General features: G+C 46.8%; 1 protein-coding gene across 4 annotated transcripts in view; it reads right to left on the bottom strand.

Moving 5' to 3' along the window:
- The window catches only part of BACH2 (BTB domain and CNC homolog 2), a 338,018-nt gene extending 319,946 nt beyond the window's left edge, over nt 1-18,072 (bottom strand). For all 4 annotated transcript variants that reach the window (XM_045572691.1, XM_036414119.2, XM_045572690.1 and 1 more), the window contains exon 1: nt 17,578-18,072. The gene's annotated coding sequence lies outside the window, so the exon portion shown is untranslated. The remainder of the gene's footprint in view (nt 1-17,577) is intronic.
- Nucleotides 18,073-19,084: the final 1,012 nt, after the last annotated feature.

The following is a 19,084-nucleotide window of genomic DNA, read 5'->3' as shown; positions in this document are numbered from 1 at the left end:
GTGTGTGTGTGTATGACAAACCATTCTCTTAATTTTCTTATTAGTTTACCAACTACATATGCAGCCTAAATAATACATTTAGTTTTGTGTGCTTTGGAACTTTACATAAATGGGATCATGTTGTATATATTATTCTGTCTGGCTTATTTCATTCAACATCCAGTTTGTAAGATTCATCCATACTGATGCATGTATTTTTATTTGTTTAACAGTATTGCATGCTGGTTACTCTTCTAAGCATGTCACAAGTATTAACCCATTTAATCCTCCTAACAATCTTCTCTGGTAGACACTATTATTTTCCCCAATGTATAGATGAGAAAACTGTGGTTAAAAAGTTGCCCAAGGTCACAAACTAAGTAGCAGAACCAAATCCAGGACACAGGCAAGAATCATTGCTCTTAAACACCAAGCATGCTCCCTCTCCACCACCTCCTCTACATGGTGTTAGCTCATTTTTCACTTACAAATAGTATTCCAATATACTTCAATCCAATGTTGATGGGTATCTGGATTGTTTTCGGTTTTTGCTCTTATAAACAATGCTTCCTTGAATATCCTTGTCCATGTTTCTTAAGCATATGGCTAAGAATTTTTCCTATATGTATACTTAAGAGTAAGACTGCTTAAGTTATTAGCAGGTTGAACTTGTGTTAGTTAGGTAATAGCAAACTGTTTTCCAATGTAATTGTATCAACCAGCTCTATACAAGAACTCCCATCCATCTACATCCTTGTAACACATGGTATTGTTAGGTTTTTTAATTTCTGCCAATCAAAGAATGTGTATGGTATGTTATTGTGATTTTAATTTGGATGCATTTGATTATTAAACTAGTCATTTAGATTTATTTGATGCAGTGCTTAAGTATATCATCATGTCGTGTTATCTGGCTTTTTCTTACTGATATACTAGATTGTGTCTGTTTTTTGTTTTTTGTTTTACATATTCTGGGCCAGTCCTATATATGTGCCACAAATTTCATCCACTACTTTGGGCTTGTTTTCTCATTCTTCATGTTTTAGTGAACAGTTCTATTCATATAATTTTCAAACAATGAAAGTGAAGGACTTCTCATATATTTTAAACCTTTGATCCTATTATATTGTAAAAGCATTTCAGAAGTCTGCACTTAGAATGTACATATCCCTCCATTCATGGCATCTTAAGGATGGGCAAGGGTCCTGCTGGCATGGCTCAGTGGTTGAGTGTCCACCTATGAACCAGGAAGTCATGGTTCCATTTCCGGTCAGGGCACATGCTTAGGGTTGCGGGCTCCATCCCCAGTGGGGGACATGCAAAGGCAGCAGATCAATGATTCTCTCTCATCCTTGATGTTTCTATCTCTCTCTCCCTCTCTGAAATCAATAAAAAGAAAAAAGAAAAAGAAGAAAAAAAAGAAAGGTCCAGGCACATTGTGCTGACAATGATTAATATGGAACAAAAAGCAGATGAAACTGACATCTATAAATCATGAAGAGTGTCAATTAGGAAATTAAGGACAATTTAGCCAATCCCATCCTATTTTGAGGACATATACTAGATCTAACTCCTTTTAAAGCTTCCCAGTCCTCCAAACCTTGCTGAGTATTTTTTTTTTTTTTCAACTCCTGCAATACTTACCTCTACTATTCATCTTGGCTTTTGAAGACATATTGCCCTGCCCTGTACTTCAAATGCTTTATGTCCCTTTATATACATTATCGCCAATATAAAACAACAATCTCCCTATAGACAGGAACCAATTATTCTGGTATTCTATTCCAACTGATTTATCCAAGAATAATCTTATGATATATTAAAAGAACTTCAATGTATACATCTCACGCATTAGGAAACCGGGCAAAATAAAAACATGAATTGGTTCAAGAGAAATTAAACTGAAGTTCAATAAGAAGAAAACACTGGTGAAAAATAAATCTGAAATGACAGCGTGGGAACAGATTATAAGGAGCTTTAAATATTCTGCCAAAAAGAAATTTAGACTTCTGTGGTCAGCAGGAAGGCATAGGTGATTTTTAAAGAGAGTCAATGAATCCATTCATTCATTTATTCATTCAACAAATATATATTTACTGGGACTGAGCACCTTTACTCAGTGCCAGACATTGGAAACCATCACCCTTGGGCTCCTGGAGCCGAAGTCACAGTGAGGAAAACAGATAATAAACAAGCAAGCAGCACATATAGCATGTAAGAGGGTATAAAATCTGCAGAGAAAAGAAAGGAGAGGGAAGGGGTGGGGCGCCTGGGGAAGGAAGGAAGTCCCTGACCTCCACAGGGCAGGCAGGGAAGGCCTCCTGGGGAAAGTGTTACTCCTCACTGTGTCCTGTGGGTTCTCTCGCCTGTTCGCATGGACCTACCAGGCTGTCAGTACATGTTAACTTCCAGAGGGCGGTTCAAAGACCCTAGTCCTCTTTCCCACCCTAGGTTCTGAGCCTCCTTCTCCCCCAAATTTCTCCTCAGCCACCCCATGCCATCCAAATGCAAGTCTGACAGGATCTCCAACTCCAGGCTGGATGGCAGAACCATCTCAACGTCTTACCTTCCTTTGCTGCTATCCCTGAGCCCAGCCTCATCCCCAACCTGGCCTCTGAAGCCAGACCTCTCTTGGGCCTTCTCCTGGTTCCTCAGAATCCAGCCTCCGTCTGAGGATGCATTCTCAGTCTCAGGCCAGAAGCTAGTCCGACTTTCCTTCTGGTTTCTTTCCCACCTGAAGGACCCCTTCTAGAAACTGGCTGCTGGCAGGGATGGCAACAGTAACAGCTGAGGCTGTTAGGGAGTATCTTCACGAGCAAGAGACTTGGGTCAGAGAGTGGCACTGTCTGGGTGCACACGTACGTATGTACAGTTAAGTGCATGTGTGTGCCATGCTCAAATCTGTCCAAAAACGGAGTGAGAAGGGTGTGGGCATGCAGGCAGGACCCAACAGAATCTAAGAGAACAGAAAAAAATGATGCAAGACAGGGAAAAGGAAAAGACACCTAGAAAAGGAACTCTAATAGGCAGCAAGAAACAAGGGTCAAAAGAGTAACAGGGAAGGATGAGCACCAAAAAAATCCCAAACGCTGAGATGACAGCAAGACAAAAAAAAAAAAAAAAAAAAAAAAAAAAAAAAAAAAAAAATCAAGTCCATCTAAAAGTGTGAGAGGCAAGACTGACATAAAATTTGAACTAACAAAATTCTGTCAACAAATGTCCCCAACCTGAGGTGTAAAAAAGAGGAGAAACCTTATTCAAGTGAAGAATCTGCAAACCAGAGAAATGCAGGCTCTGGAGGAAACCGAAAGTACACTCCCCATAGACAAAGGGGAGGCCACTTTTATAGAAAAAGTGCCTGCCCTGGTTCTGATTGGTCCATTTCTATGCAAATGAGGAATCCTAATCACACAGTTCTAATTGGTCCAAATATTATGGTACCGATTGGCCAGAATCAGGTATTCTGATTGGTCAGTATAGATGGTTGCACAGTTCTGACTGGAAGGGGCAGGTCTCAGCCCATTGGTTGAAAGACGATTCCAAGAACCTCTTTATGAGGGCCGGATGACAGAAATACAGTGCAGGAGGCTTGGTGGCTCAGTCTGTGACTTTTCCCTGAGATGCAGTACATCGGAAAGGCCTCCATCAGCTCTGGCTGCTAGCCTCTGGTTATTAATTTGGGCCCCACTTAACCACAAGGAGTCCTTCTTGGCAGATATACTCCTTCTCAGGGTACACAATTCTAATTTTCAGCTTCCCTTTAAAGCTTTTATTTCCCAGATCAAGGCTAACATAGCGCGTAAGACACAAAGGCCTCTGGCCCTAGTAGCTAGGAAACAAATAACAGAACCCTGCTAAAGGTGAAGTGTTCAGAAAGAAAAAAAAGGAAAAAAAAAAAAACACCTTTATGAATGTAAACGTATCTGTTGGTCTCATGTTCTGGAAATTTGGTTGCTTTCACTACAGAATGCAAAAAAGGAAAAAGGCTCTTGGGTAAGATTGCTGTGGTACAGAGCGAAGATAATGATCTTGAATGGTATGGCCAAATTGCAGGAACAACAAACCAAAACTAAACAAACAACAACAACAACACAAAACAAAACAAGAATGCTCCCATATGGAGACGCAAGGAAACAGGCTGCAAAATAGGGGCATACGCCTAACGCCCTGGTGAGGCTCAGGCTCTCCCGGCAGCCCCTCAGCAGGGGAAAAGAGGCTGCACCTCCTACCGCCCCCCCCTTCCTGTGATAGCGGCTCCGTCTCCACCCGGCCTTCTCCTCTGACTCGAACTTTCTGTGAGCCTTCCTCTTGGGATCCTCTGGCAATGAGTCACGGGGCGATGGGGCCAGTCAGCAATACCACAGCCCTCCGCAATCGATGCTGTGTAGGAGGCAAGCCGCTCAGTGGACTGTCATCTGTACCAGCTTTTTTCCTTTCTCTGTTCAGGGAGCATTTGCTTTTCAGCCACATTTCCCTCAAAACACATCCCTGTGTCAGGACATGCTTACTGCACAGATTTCTAAATGATGAAATGATCTGAGTTTGGCTCCGTAGTCATAACGAAACTAAAAACAGTAAGATGAAAAAACAATACTGTGAGCATCACACCTACAAAAAACAACTTTATACTTGGGTGCTATCAAGAGATCAGAAGAAAAAAAAATGCTTAAACTAATATTTTCCAACCTTTCACTAACAGCTAGGGCTAAAAACCACATGTTTTGAAGGTCTTGCACTGTGTTATTATTAGAAGTCACAATTCTATTGATACTGATGAGTCATTTGTATCGGCGGAAACCAAGAACTTCCATCAACATCATGTTACACACAGTCACTGTGGCTTGGCTTTTTCTTTATTACTGGTCAAAAAGGGGGCTGCAGAATGCTTATTGAAGCTAAAAAAAAAAAAAAAAAAAAAAAAAAAAAAAAAAGCAGAAGAAAAGGAAAAAGAAAAAGACGAAGAAGGAGAACTCCCTAGGGTGTGCAAAGCTTTTTCCCCAGCCGACCTCACTGCTCAAGACAGTTTAGGATGACTTGATCAGTTTGTAACTACAAAAGGAAGCTTATTGAGAAACCTCAAAAAAGTTCCATTTCACACTGACCAATGAAAATAAACAGAACTGAACTCCAAAAGCAACAGCAAAACTATCTCTGAAATCAGATGCCAGCTTCAAAATGACCCGAGGTCAGGTGTTTGTTTGTTTTTCTTAACCTTAATAATTTGCAACGGACACCAACAAAGTCTGTCATTGCTTAAGGACTGGAGCCACACAAAACAAGGTCCGGTTTGCCACTCGGCACTCACTCTGCTGCTTCCCTATTCAAGACGCACTCTCCTCACCCAAGGGAGAAGTGGGTCAGGTTTCGGTTACACCAAGAAAGCCTAAGTTAAAGGTTCATGAGAGTTCCTTCAGGTGCTGAGAAGAAAACAGCAGCACGCCCCTTTCCCTTACTACCTCTCCTTTCCCTTCTCCCCTTTAAAGAGTTCCAGGAACTTAAAATGAAGTAAAAATCGATTTTCCCGAGAGAGTTCCAGAAGTGCTGATTCGAATGCAGAGTCTCTACAAAGGTAGATGTATGTCCAGTTTCTACCCGGCAACCAGAAGGCTGTGTCTGGCTGCTGGGAGAAGGGAACCCAGCTCGGCAGTGACCACAGGTCTGAAAATAGCCTTCCAGCGGCTAAACCGCCTGGTGCTCTCCCAGGGCAGCGCTGGCGCTGTGGGCAGTTGACAGTCAGGCCAGCTGAGCACTGCACCAGCCGCATGAGTCAGCAGGCACTTCTTGTAGGAAACTGCTGACAGGCTAAATTACTCTTGCATATAGAAAGTGCACACACCTACCTGGCAAAAACAAAAACAAGGTACATGCAAATGAGCAAACAGGAGCCTCTCTACCCTTGCATAGTTCCTATTCTCCAAGGTTCAACCAAAAATATAAATAATCTATGTGACTAAGAAGTAGTAGAAGCAACAGATAGCGATTAGTAGTGGCCATAAACAAACAACTCTTGTGCTGTGATGTGTGGAACAGCTGTGTTCGAATCTCACAGCTAGTTAATTTTAACTGGCTTTAATTTTAACTGGATTTAACTGTTTTTCCTCCCTTCTGAAAAAATCAAAATAGTTGCCATATCGACCACAAGAACCGGTAACAGACAAGCACAGTTCCTGTTTTTCAGAGGGGACTTACTTTCAAACCCACAATATCGAGATGCTTAACATAAGTGGAAATTTAAAATTTATTGTTTGATGTGGGAGACTGAAACCTGTACACTAATTCAGATCCCACAAACGTTATGGAGTAGTGACATCTCAGGCTTTAACCTACGCGTCTTTCATCTTTGTTCTCTTGTTTAACAGAGAATCCAAAATATCTGCAGGAACACTGTGTCTGGAACTCAGAACACATTTTCCCATAGAAACGACGCCATGCCAATGACGTGATGTTCCAGGGATATTTCCTGAAAGTATCTCAAATTTTAAAATATGAGAGGTTAAATTTACAATTTAAAAAGAAAAGCGATACTCTTAACAATAGTTCCAAAACTAAAGAAAACACTATTGATGGCCTGTTTGAGAAAATGTCTATCTAGAACACATGTGTCAAACACAAGGCCCGCGGGCCAAATCCGTCCCGCCAGGCCTTGCAATGTGGCCCGCACCGCGCTGTCATCACAGCACTCCGCTGCGTTTCCATCACAATGACAGTTTATGACTGTTCAGTAAACCATTCGGCCCGCGATTTAGGCTGGATTTTAGATTTTGGCCCCTTCTCTGATTGAATTCGACACCCCTAATCTAGAAGAAGATGAGAATGGTCTTCTGAGTGAGACTGTGGACAAGGTCGTCTTCACTCTGGTTCTTTAATAGGACTTCATGGTTAATTTCACTTTAAAATGCATGGCATCCCCTAATATCATTAGACAATTTTCATATTTATCAGTTGTGATTCCCCCCCCCCCAAAAATGGATCAAAAGTATCGATAAGAGAAGTAAAAATGAAGAGGGTGTGCAAGAGGCAACCGATGTTTCGCAGCAACATTTCTCTCTCCCGTTCTCTCTCTCTAAACCAATAAAAACATATATATTTTTAAGAGTTAAAAGAAAGCTGATGAACAAAATAGATCCAGAGACATAGAAGCATGGAACTGATAAGGAATCTCAGAGGGAAGATGTGTGTGTAGGGGATGGGGAAGATTAACCAAAGAACTTATATGCATAACCCATGGACATAGACAATCGTGCAGTGAAGGCCTGAGGGGAGGGTGGTATGTGGAGAAGGGGAAAATGGGGAAAAAAGGGGGACATCTGTAATACTTCCAACAATAAAGATAACATTTTTTTAAAATTATACTTTTATTGATTTCAGAGAAGAAGATAGAGGGAGAGAGAGAGAGAAACATCAATGATCAGAGAGAATCACTGATCAGCTGCCTCCTGCATGCTCCAGACTGGGGATTGAGCCTGAAACCCAGGCATGTGCCCCTGACCAGAATCGAACCCGGGGCCCTTCAGTCCTTAGGCGAATGCTGTATCCACTGAGTCAAACCAGCTAGGTCTAAAGATAAAAAAATTTAAACAAGTTAGAAGAGAAAAAAAGGGAGGAAGATGGGCTACAAAGAGGGGATACCAGAGAGGAACAGAAAGAAATAGGGTCAGGCAGGAAGGAAGGCATGGGGGAGATAATTAAACTACGAAGACGAGGGAAAGTAGGAATTGAGAGAAGTCCCCCATTAGACAATTCACCCCCAGAGAGGGGAGAATGGAGAGGGGAGACTCTTTTCATCAGGCTAGAAGCTCAGTGATCTGACCCACAGCAAAGGAAGCATGAGCTAGCTAGGGAGTCAATTAGGACAGTTCCAGAGACTAGCACTAGATGGCGCCATCAACTCAACATGGCATGGTTGCTGGAGACATTCGAGGTGGGCAAAGGGTAGTATGGAAGGCAGTTCAGACTCCCCACAACGGGGTATTATTTAGCAGGCAACGCTTCTACCTAAAATAAGCATGGTTTCATTAATCAATCAACCTCTGCAAATGTCCAGATGTCACCAACATCCACAAGATGGGGCATGCCAATTTTGAAATTAATTTATCAACTCATTTTTTATCAATAAAACTGTGGGTTGAGGATGAAGATAAGTGAGAGCCAATGCTCCCCCCCCCACCACCACCACCCTTTTAAAATTCAACATTTAAAGATAATAGAGTATTTCAGGTTCACTGCTACTGACTAACAGACAAAAATTCCTAATTATAGACCCAGTGACTTCCCCTGAAGCTCTGTTTAAATGTCAAATAACACACAATCTTGCCATACAGGTTTATGTGAGTACATCACTGACAAACAAACATATCATTACATTAAAAAGCATCTGCCCTTTATACCTTTAATATCACAGTGCTTGATATCCTCTAATCTGCTTGCCTATATTCTCTGTCCAAGGTTGGGTTTATAAACAGCCCCTTCTCCGCTCAAAAATGTTCTCCCATCACCAGGCTACCAGGGTGTGCAATTCTACTATTTACTATTTTTAGCATTTTATTCCTTTGCCTTTGTCTCCTATTAATATGCCGATTTTTCACAAAGAAGTAATTCACTAAATATGTTTCATTATTTATACTTTAGTAAAACGTTTTTTCATAAATCCTTTCCTGAGATAGCTTTTGAAAGGGAAGTGGCCAAAACCGGTTTGGCTCAGTAGATAGGTCTGTGGACTGAGAGGTCCCAGGTTCGATTCTGGTCAAGGGCATGTACATTGGTTGCGGGCACATCCCTGGTAGGGGGTGTGCAGGAGGCAGCTGGTCGATGTGTTTCTCTCATTGATGTTTCTAGCTCTCTATCCCTCTCCCTTCCTCTCTGTGGAAAATCAATAAAATATATTTAGGGGGGGGGGAGAAAGAGAAGTGGGGCACATGTTAAGGGCACTGGGTGGTCAAAAGGCAGCAACGAGCGGAGTGAGGAAGGACAGAAAGAAGCCACTGGGAGGGCTGAGAGCAAACCCTGCCTGGCTTCTTCATACCCGCAGCAAAGATCATCACCCCTGATGCTGATCTTCTCAAGAAGATACATGAAAACTAAGAGTTAAGTCTAAGTGTGTTTACACTGTCCTCTGGCTGAATGGGCAATAATATCCTTTAGAGTTCATTTAATTTTTCCTCCCAGAGTTTGACTCTTCAGGACTCATTCATTTGCACAATATGGAACCTTGACCCATGTAGACATTCCACAAATCAATGCAAGCAATGCTGGTACTAAATCAGCAGCTTTAATTTAAGCTCATCATTGTTTGCATTGATATCTTTATGCATTCATCTGCTTGATTTCTTAATCACTTAAAACTTCCAACAGTGACACACTAAGCATCCCCCCACTTAGCCATCTCCAAAAGTTGAACTAAATACTAAAAAATAAGCACAGTCCATTCATACACTCGATCTTTTCCTAAGTGGAGCTACAAATGGACACTTAATGTTCCAGCAGCTCCCAAGAAAAATGCCTCCTGACTGAAGATGAGGGTGTCTGCCCAGGACAGAGCTCAGTCAGTGTTCCAAACAGTGACCCTGCAACCTCGAGGTAACTGGGGTCACTGCCAAAGCTGAGTCCTCCAAAACCATTCAAATCTCTGGTTGAGAGTTGCAACATGCTAATCTGGCAAGATAATCTCTTCCTGAAATTGACTAGAATGAGAGCAAAGGTTACCTGCTTTTATCTGTTACTAGTGGCTAATATTTCTTATTAGGAGCTCTAATGGAATTGAGTTTGAATGCAATTCTTCCTCCGCAGTAGAATAATCAACCTATTATAGGGAATGGTTTCTTTCACCTTTTCTACCTCATCAGAAAAAAAACACACAACTAAAAAACCAAAAAACAGATTTTTCACGTAACAAGGGGGAAGGAGTCTGAACTACAGGAAAACCTCAGGAACAGAGCCAGGGGACTCATGTTCTACTTAGTTCTTCTTTTGTCTTTACATGTCATCACTTCCACTTTCTGATCCCCAAATGGACACTTAGACCTGAGGAATGTCATTTTAGAAAGTGAGCCGTGTGAAAGATAGGAGACACATTCACTCAAGGTCACTGAGAAATTATTTTATCTTTCAGAGAGACATCAACAAAACAGCCAATGTTTTCGTGGACTGGCCTGTATTTCCACTTCTGAGAACTGCTGGAGAGCAGTGAAGAAGAGGAGAGAGGGGGCGGACCGGCCTTGTGGTTACAGAGCAGGCTGCAGCCCTCGAACACCTCGTTTCCAATCCCAGCTCCACCACTCATTAGCTGGGCGACATCTGTCCCTTGGCTTCTAATGATCACACCTAGCTCTGGATTGTTTCTAGGACTGAATAAATTAATCTGAGTAACATACAGGAAGCTCCCAACACAGGTTAGCTATCATCAAAGAAAAAAGAAAATGAAGGTGTTTTAATTATCACATACTCAAAATTTGTTTTAAATAGACACTGCCAGCACTCCTACATTGTGCTAAGAATAGCCTAAAAAATCTTCTTGGTCTGCAGAGCCTCCAGACCCTAGTGCCCTGGGGGAGGCAGGGGCTTCCCAGGAAGCTGGACTCACACCTGCACGGAAGGAAGATCCTAGCCTGGGTGCTAACATACCAGCCACCTGGGAGGGAATGTCTGTGTAGCCTCTAGTCATTCCAACATTGTCAAAAGGACCCTAAATATGTTCACAATCAGAATGCTAACTCGCATGTTTTTCCACGTATGAAAGTGAACAGTATTCTTGGCAATTAACAATTCTGTTTCTACCAGGCTCTAAAGACACAGGTAAATAAATCAATTCTGGACTCTGTATACAAGAACCATTTTTTTGGCCAAACTGGCCCGAAGGGTTATATCATGGATTATGCAATACTCCAAAGGGCCAAAGACAGCAGCGAATTAATAGGACCAGGAGGCTATGGAGAAAGAGGAAGCCCTAAGTTTTAGATGGGCCCCAATGGCAGCTGACTCTACAGTTCTTCAGGGAGTGCTGCCTCAACCTCCCAGCCAGTTCACATGCCCCCATTACACTCCCTGCTGCGTAGAAACCTTTCCTTCAGGGAACATGCAATGGGTTACCTGTTGCTATCTGGTTAGCGTCCTCTCTCCTACTAGACGGTATGCTTCCTGAGGACAGGGACCAGGAATGGGTTTGCTCCCCACCAGCCCACGACTGGCTACCACCATGGCTGCCACAAAAGAGATAGTCAGTGTACGTTTGCTTAGTAGGGGTGTCGAACTCAATCAGAGAAGGGGCCAAAATCTAAAATCCAGCCTAAATCGCGGGCCGAATGGTTTACTGAACAGTCATAAACTGTCATTGTGATGGAAACGCAGCGGAGTGCAGTGATGACAGCGCGGTGCGGGCCACATTGCAAGGCCTGGCGGGACGGATTTGGCCCGCAGGCCTTGTGTTTGACACATGTGCTCTAAAGAATGGCATTTCTGGACATGTGGCCCATTTGGTGGTGCCCATTAACTTCCGCTGCTTAGGAGAATACATGATGGGAAGGAAACAAAAACAGCCAATAATCTGTGGATACGGGGATACTAAGGACACTTGCTGAGTGTGTTCCTTCTCTCTGCTTTCCTACTTATTGAATGGAATAAGCAAGCTGGGCTCTCTCCTCTTTACACTCCAAGGTGAGAGTCCAAGCCATGTGTGGACTCCTGAAGAAACTCCTGGAGCCAAAATCAGTTTTGCTCAATGGATAGAGCATCGGCTTGCGGACTGAAAGGTCCCAGGTTCGATTCCGGTCAAGGGCATGTACATTGGTTGCAGGCACATCCCCAGTAGGGGGTGTGCAAGAGGCAGCTAATTGATGATTCTCTCTCATCAATGTTTCCAACTCTCTATCCCTCTCTCTTCCTCTCTGTAAAATATCAATAAAATATATTTTTTAAAAAAAAGGAAGGAAGGAAGGAAGGAAGGAAGGAAGGAAGGAAGGAAGGAAGGAAGGAAGAAAGAAAGAAAGAAAGAAAGAAAGAAAGAAAGAAAGAAAGAAAGAAAGAAAGAAAGAAAGAAACTAACTAACTAACTCCTGGTGCATCTGCTGAAAGTGATGGGACGGAGAAGGATGATGGGAGACGAACTGATGGAGGGTCTGGAAACGCAAAAAAAACAAAACAAAAACCTTTCTTCTGAGACTGACCTGGAGCCAGTTTCAGGCTGAGGAAGGAATCAAGACAGTAACAAGAAATAGGGGAGGCCTGGAAAGCGGAGGATTTACAAGCTCAGAAGAAAATGAACACTGACACAGCCCGCTCTCAGAGGCACCACAGTGTGTCCTACAGCCTCCATCCTTCGGGAGAGGAACAAAAGGGTCAGGGAGGAAAGGCACACGTCTCAGAACCAAAGGACAATTTATTATCAGGGCTAAGGAACAAAAGAGAAGTTAACCAGGGAATAAGCTGGAGAAATGGTGATTATGAAGTCACTGGGGAAGACTGAGACATTTTGGCTGTAATTCCAATGACTACAATGAACGAGTACGTGAAATGCTTTCAGATTGGGGAGATTTATTATTTTTTGTGTGGGGGGGAATAGCTCAAGAAAAACAAAGGAGACATTCCTGCTGATTTTTGAAGCAGTGCCACTAGTAGGACAAGGTTCAATTCCCAGATTCTTTAGAAAAGAAATGGTCCTTGAAAAGGACATGGTGGTGATTCTAAGGATACTTCCAGCGTTAAGGAAAGCTGAGTAGCATGCTGATGGAAAGGTTAAGTTTCTGTTTCAGGTAGACTGACATTTGAAATTAACAAAAAAAAAAAAAAAAAAAAAAAAAAGGAAGGGGAAAAATAAAAGGAAAAAGAAAAACCTTGAACTGACAAAGAACGAACTACTTTTCTATTAAATGTCACCCTGGGTCCCCCCACCCCCAAAAGGAGTAATATTCTGGGCAATCTTACTGAGTTTACAGAATGCATCAGGTTTCAGTTGGGCCTTGAACAATTTGTAAATATTTACGTAAAATGTAAAGTTGGAGCAGGAATGGGTCACACACTGTCACTGATAATCCAGGTGCAATTTTCGTTGTCCCCCAAGGCCTCGGTGCTGCTTTTCCTAACACAGCTCCAGGTGTGCCAAAAGTTACCTCTTTTTCAGGGGAAATGCCAATTCTGGCAGCCAGCCCTGACTTCTGAGCTGCTGGTGTCTCTGACAGGGTCGTGTGTCACTGGAGCTATCCATATAGAAGAGAAAGGAGAGGCATAGGGAGGCGGAAGGAGTGACTGCTGTCTGAATCACAGATTTTGACAAACCTGTACACCTTTTTTGTTCTGTTTCTTGTACAGGAGGGTAGGGACTAGGTTCTCCGTATGCTATGTTCTCTACCCTACGCTCAGTCATTACTACCTCAGGGCTAGATTGGGTATAGAGGATGACAAATAACCCTTAGACAGTCAAGAAAATACTCATTCCATTTTGATGTCATTCTTTTCAACATAAAAATGAGGAGGTTCCTCTTCTGCAGAATGGGCGCCACGCCTACGTCACAGCTTTCCTGTGAGGAGTCAGTGAGTTACATGGAACATGGCGAGCATTCAATAAATCACGGCTATTGTTTTAGTGGGCGCTTTCAAATGTCACATTTTCATGGAGGTCCTCAAGCATTAAATAGCGAAGGTGCCCCATCTGGCCCATAACAACTAAATAGAGGGCAGACGGTTCATAAGCAATGAGTGATTTACCTGCAGAGGACCCCATGGTGCCACCTCTGGTATTAATTGTTGGTCTTTCAACTCATATTCTCTGTTAAAGAGAAAGCTACCAATCCCTGAGTGGGACTCAAGTTTTGCTTTTCTTATATCTTTCAATTTCCCCAATAGCTGTAGTCATTCATTTGGTGGAGACTCACAAACCATCTACTATGTGCCAGGCCTTTAGAAAATGGCTACATACAGAAATATTAAACAAGAAGATGCCTTAGCCCATTTCATGTTCTCACCCCACATTAAAAAAAAAAAATGTTGATCCAATGTTTTTAAAAACTAGGGGATTCCACATAAAAATCTAGACACCCAGCTTTCCTTGGAAAAATCAGTCAACGTAGCAACACAAAGCCAGTATTCCCAACCCATTCCTGCCTGGCAACAGTCAACAAAAAGAAGCTGGGACAGGGTCTCCGTTACCTGCCACTCCACCCTATGCCCCCTCCCTCACCAGGACCAGTGGAAGATAAAAATGAAGGGCTCCATGCTCAAGAATTACCAAAGATTTCAAGAAGGCAACAGCAGAAGATTAAGCCCAGCGTGAGGTCCTCCTGAGCAGATGGGGGGGGGGGGGGGCGCGCTCTGTGCAATGGTGCAGGTCACATGCCCATGAAGCTGGTCCCGCTTCCCACCCTCTCAGCCAAACAGGAAAGGTATTTAGTTCCCTAGGTGTTCTGTCTTCCATTCAGCATCAGCCAGCATTTACAACAAGCAGACACCTGGAATCCGAGGTACAAAATGTAGGGCAGTGGTCCCCTGCACAACTGAGCTGGAGAGGCACTGGCAGCTGCTCTCTCTTCCCTGGCGAAGGCTGGACCCATAGGAGGGACTCCAAGCACACGTTAATCCAAGTGAAATTAAACTGCGCCCAACAATACAGATTGATCTGAGCCCTTTTGTTGGCACCCCTGGAGCCTTGATCACAAATTCACAAGCGCTAATGAATAAGTCCCCTCGGCTGTTGCAGACAGCGAGCCCAGAAGTGAAGGGCTGGTCTAGGAGAAATCTGAACGTGAACCTGACCATCTGGCTCTCTCTGCGACTCACTTTGATCACAAAAATGAATTGCAACAAATTGAAGAGCACATGGCTGGAGTTAATTGTCTCATCCGTAATCTGAGCCTACTTTTAAGCAGTTATTAGTACCCCCTCTATCAGGTAGAAACATTTCCTACCATCCCTGCAAAGTGCATTTTCCTGATGAACTGTAATGGATCATTAAATTCCATATCTGAATAACAATACTCTGCACTTAGGCAGCGCCTTTCATCCAGGGATTTCAAGGCAGTTTGCAAATAATTAAGCCCTGCACACAGCAGCCAGAGGTGAGGGACTTGCCTGAAGACACTGACTTAGAGGCATAATTCAATAGAAAGAATAAATGGCTTCCTCCCAGGCACTAGTAATACTGGAAAGTGAGAGGGGGGAGAGGAAAAGGGGGGGGGTCCAGATTCCCTCCCTCACGTTCTGCCTTATTCCTTCTCTATGGCAGATCCTCACTGGCAACACACACACACAAAGCACTGAGAAGTCACTAACAGGAGTGGTTCATAATTTAGCCATGAGTTCAGACATACACATATATGAGGAGACTGTTCCTCAATATAACCCTGGCATATACAATCTGAACTGACATTTCAATCCACCTGCAGAATCGACAGATACCAGAAGAATTAGCTCAACACATTTATGATTACCAAATGGCAAACGTAAAAGCCTTCCAAAATCCAGAATGAAATTACTGCTCTACACAAATAAAGGATGCTTTCACAAAAAGTACTTTATTCCATGACTGTGTATGCCATTTCTGGGAGTCCTGTTTGAATGATATTGAAGTTTCCAGAATAGCAAATAGGATGGAAGTGGGCAATCAATGCACATTTTCCCCCCATGCATTTTTTTAAAACCAGAACACTAGAAGAGAAAAAAAAAATCCAGCCACTCAAAGTTCTGTGGTGAAATTATAAACTCCTAAACACTGAATGTATAATGAAAACGCTGACAGACCTTTCACGGGAGCAGTCTCAATGCAACACTGTAATTTAGCAATCGCTCTTACAGACTTAAAGACTAATTCTAACAAGATGTCATTTTGACTCCCCGTTTATTATTACCTGCAAGAATGAAAAATGCCGCTTGCTGGGGAGCAGCTTGAAGAAGCAGGGTGGAGCAACCTCACATTTTAAGTGAGACTTTTCCTTTCTCACCAAAAGCAGCCCTCTCCGGCTCCTCAGCCTCTTTCATGTCGGCCGGAGCCTTCGCAGCCCGGCATGCCTTTCCTACACGTTACATTTTAATGACCGGAGAAAACCGTTATCAGCTAACATCTCTAATTTTACTCTTAAAAAAAAGACAAAAGCAAAATATCTCATTAGGCACCATCTCCGCCAAGCTTCCCACCAGGCAGGAAAGGATTTTTATCTAAAAACAATTACCCTTTTTAGTTAAGACTCAACAGATAACATTGACACCGAGAGCGAGGGAGGGGCGGCAGCACCAGACAGAAAGTGAAAACGGAGGAACGCCGCTCTCGCCCTCCGCGGTTCCCCCGGGAGGGAGTCTGGGGCTGTGAAGAGTCTTCGTTCCCATCGTTTCCCAGGGGCCGCGGGTCTCCGAGGAGCAGAGCAGCAAGGAGCTACACAGACTCAACCATCCTGACAGCGCCGGGCTCCAACTTCCCCCAAGTTGTCAAACTCGCCCACACACACACACACACACACACACGAAAGCGTGCCGGGGACACCCCGCGCATCCACGACCCACCGAGTCAGGAGAGCGCGGCCGCTTTCACAGACACACACACACACACAAACCCCGGCCCTGCCTGCTTCCTCCCACGGTCCGAGTTCCTGCAAATCCTTGGCCAGACGGAGGTCACCGAGAAGCTGGCGAGAGTCCCCTCTCGTGGGCAGCCGGGGTAGTCCATGAGCGCCGCCCACCGCCCTGTCTCCGGGGGCGCTCGGCTCCTGAGTGAGCACCCGCCGGGGGAGACCCCCACCCCGCGCCTCCACGGGGGGAGACGGAGAGGTGTCCCCTGGATAAACCCCTTTCCTTCGATGGAGCTTCTGGGGCTTGTAGACGGGTGTGTGTGGGGAGAGAGAAGGGGGTGTGTGTTGCACTTTGATTTCATGCAGAATCTTGCAAGATCCCCCTCTCGGATAGCAGGAGCCTCTCGCTCTGCCTTCCCAGGGACGCATCCCGATAACCTGGCCATTGGCTAGGAGGGGGTCCCACCCAGCGATCAGTCCGAGTTCTGGCGCTGGGGGACCCCAACCTGACGCTTCCCGGGAACTCTAAACTTGGGCTTTGATGCCCCGCTGCCGGGCTCAGTGGCTCCGGATACCCCGCGGCCACTGACAGCTGAGCGCAAAGAGCGCGGCGGCCGCGGGGCTCCCGGAGCAAGTCCCGGGCACCGCCGCCGCCGCGGGCAGGTTGGAGGCCGTCCGGCCCCGCGAGGAAATCGCGGGCCGGGGGCCGGGGCGCCGGGCCTCGCCGGGCCGTGGGTCTGACAGCTGCTCCGGCTCCCGCAGAAGCGCGCCTCCCTGCAGCCCGCCCTCCCCGCGCCTGACTTATCGCCCTCCGCTCCTCCTCCCCCGGCCGTTCCAAAACACCCGTCGTCGACAAGGCGAACCCAATACAATGCCGCCTCGTAAACAGCCGGCGAGAGGGCGCACGATCGGCTCCCACCGCCTTCCCGTTCCTAGAAAAAGCCGGGACCGCGGCGGGGCGCCCGGCCGGCCGCTGCGCGCCAGGAGGGGGGGGGGCAGCGGCTCCCTCCCCGCGCCGCCCCCCTACGCCTCCCCGCGCACCCACCGCCCCCCTCAAACTTGCCCCGCCGCCCCGCCACCCCGCCCGGCGCCGGGGCCGGGCCCGGGCACTCACCTCCGCGGAGAACTTTGCGCCCTTTTCCGCCTCCTCTCCTCGGCGTCTTCCCAGCCCGCAGCCCCCTCCCGGCGGCCGGCGCGGTGGGCGGTTCGGGGGTCACCAAAAGCTCGAGGAGGGGACGCGCATCACATGGCAGCTGGTTCCCAGCTCCCCGAGAGTGTGCCGGGGGGAGGGGGGAGGGGAGGGGAGGGGTCGAGGGCAGGTCGGGGGAGCGCGAGAGCCCGGCGGCCGCGGGGGCGGGCGGGCGGGCGGCGAGGGCGGCGGGCGCTGCTGCTGCGATCGGAGCCCGGGCTGCACGGCGGCGGCGGCGGCGGCGGCGGCGGCTGAGGCGGCGGCGGCTCGGCGCTGTTGGCTCCGCGCGGCTCGCGCTCTCCCCGGAACGCCCACACTCTCAATCGCTACATTGTTGACATTCGGGCGCTGACGTCACCGCTCCCCATTCACAATAACTTTACGGGAGCCGGGCGGCGCACCTCCCCGGCGGCCGGCGTAAGGCGCTCCGCGAATGGCGCTCCGAGGGCCGGGGCGCGGGGCGCGGGCGGGGGCGCGGGCGGGGGCGCGGGCGCGGGCGGGGGCGGGGGCACGGGCGCGGGCGGGGGCGGGCACGCGCGCTCCGCCGGCTCGCGGGAGGGGGCGCGCCTCGCACCGCCGCCTCCTCCGCCAACGCTCTCTCCGCTTTGTGTGGCCGCGCGGCCCGGAGAGCCCCCCGCTGCTCCAGGCCTGGCTGACCATCAGGCCCTGTCCAGCCGGGCCCGGGACTCTCCGGGGCCTTGAGAGGCAAGGGCTGGGGTCCTGTGGAGTGTGGAGTGTGGAGAGGGCCGATGTGGCAAGTACGAAGGGGGCAGAATTCTGGGCACAACATCCTGGGAGGGGAGCCGGACCTCCAGTCCCTCCGAGGGTTGCTGCCTTGTCTAGCGTTTCCCAGGAGGGGCGAGAAAAGATGCAATACGGGCCCCCCACTAAGCCGACCCTTTGGGGTGGGGATGGGGCGAAGAAGGGTAGCTCCTGGCTAGGACGGGGGCGTTTGGGTCCTTGTGGAGGGGTCTCAATGTGTCCCACTGAGGGAGCATCTAAGTCCCCACACCAGGGTTTTTTTGTGTTTTTTTTTGGGGGGGGGGGGGGGAGCCAGAAGTTTGGAGCATCCCTGAAAAGCCAGTCTTCCCAGCTTCAGCCTCCACCTCTGCAGGGACCCAGCCTCTCTCCTGCCTCTCCATCCGGAGGCTGCCCTGGTGCTGCTCCTGCACTTGAAGGCCATCGTGTGGCTGCCCTGTCAGAAGAAAGCCTGATGGTGTGGTTAAGGTTTTACAGAAAGTAATTAGGACTTAGACGGAACGAACATTTGCAATAAAAAGACGGTTGTGCTAGTAGAATGCTGGTGCCTGCAAATCTACCCCGCCAAGGCCAGGAAATTATGCCACGTTTCCCCCGAACACCTATAACCCGGCCCCCCTGTGTGCAGGCAGTATTCCATATTATTACGTGTGGTGCTGATTTTTTAATGAAT

This window comes from Pipistrellus kuhlii, unplaced genomic scaffold (genome assembly GCF_014108245.1).
Source record: "Pipistrellus kuhlii isolate mPipKuh1 unplaced genomic scaffold, mPipKuh1.p scaffold_m20_p_5, whole genome shotgun sequence".
In the NCBI taxonomy this organism is placed as follows: Eukaryota; Metazoa; Chordata; class Mammalia; order Chiroptera; family Vespertilionidae; genus Pipistrellus; species Pipistrellus kuhlii.
Note: the sequence above shows the minus strand (reverse complement) of the source record. Positions and strands in the feature narration are given on the sequence as shown.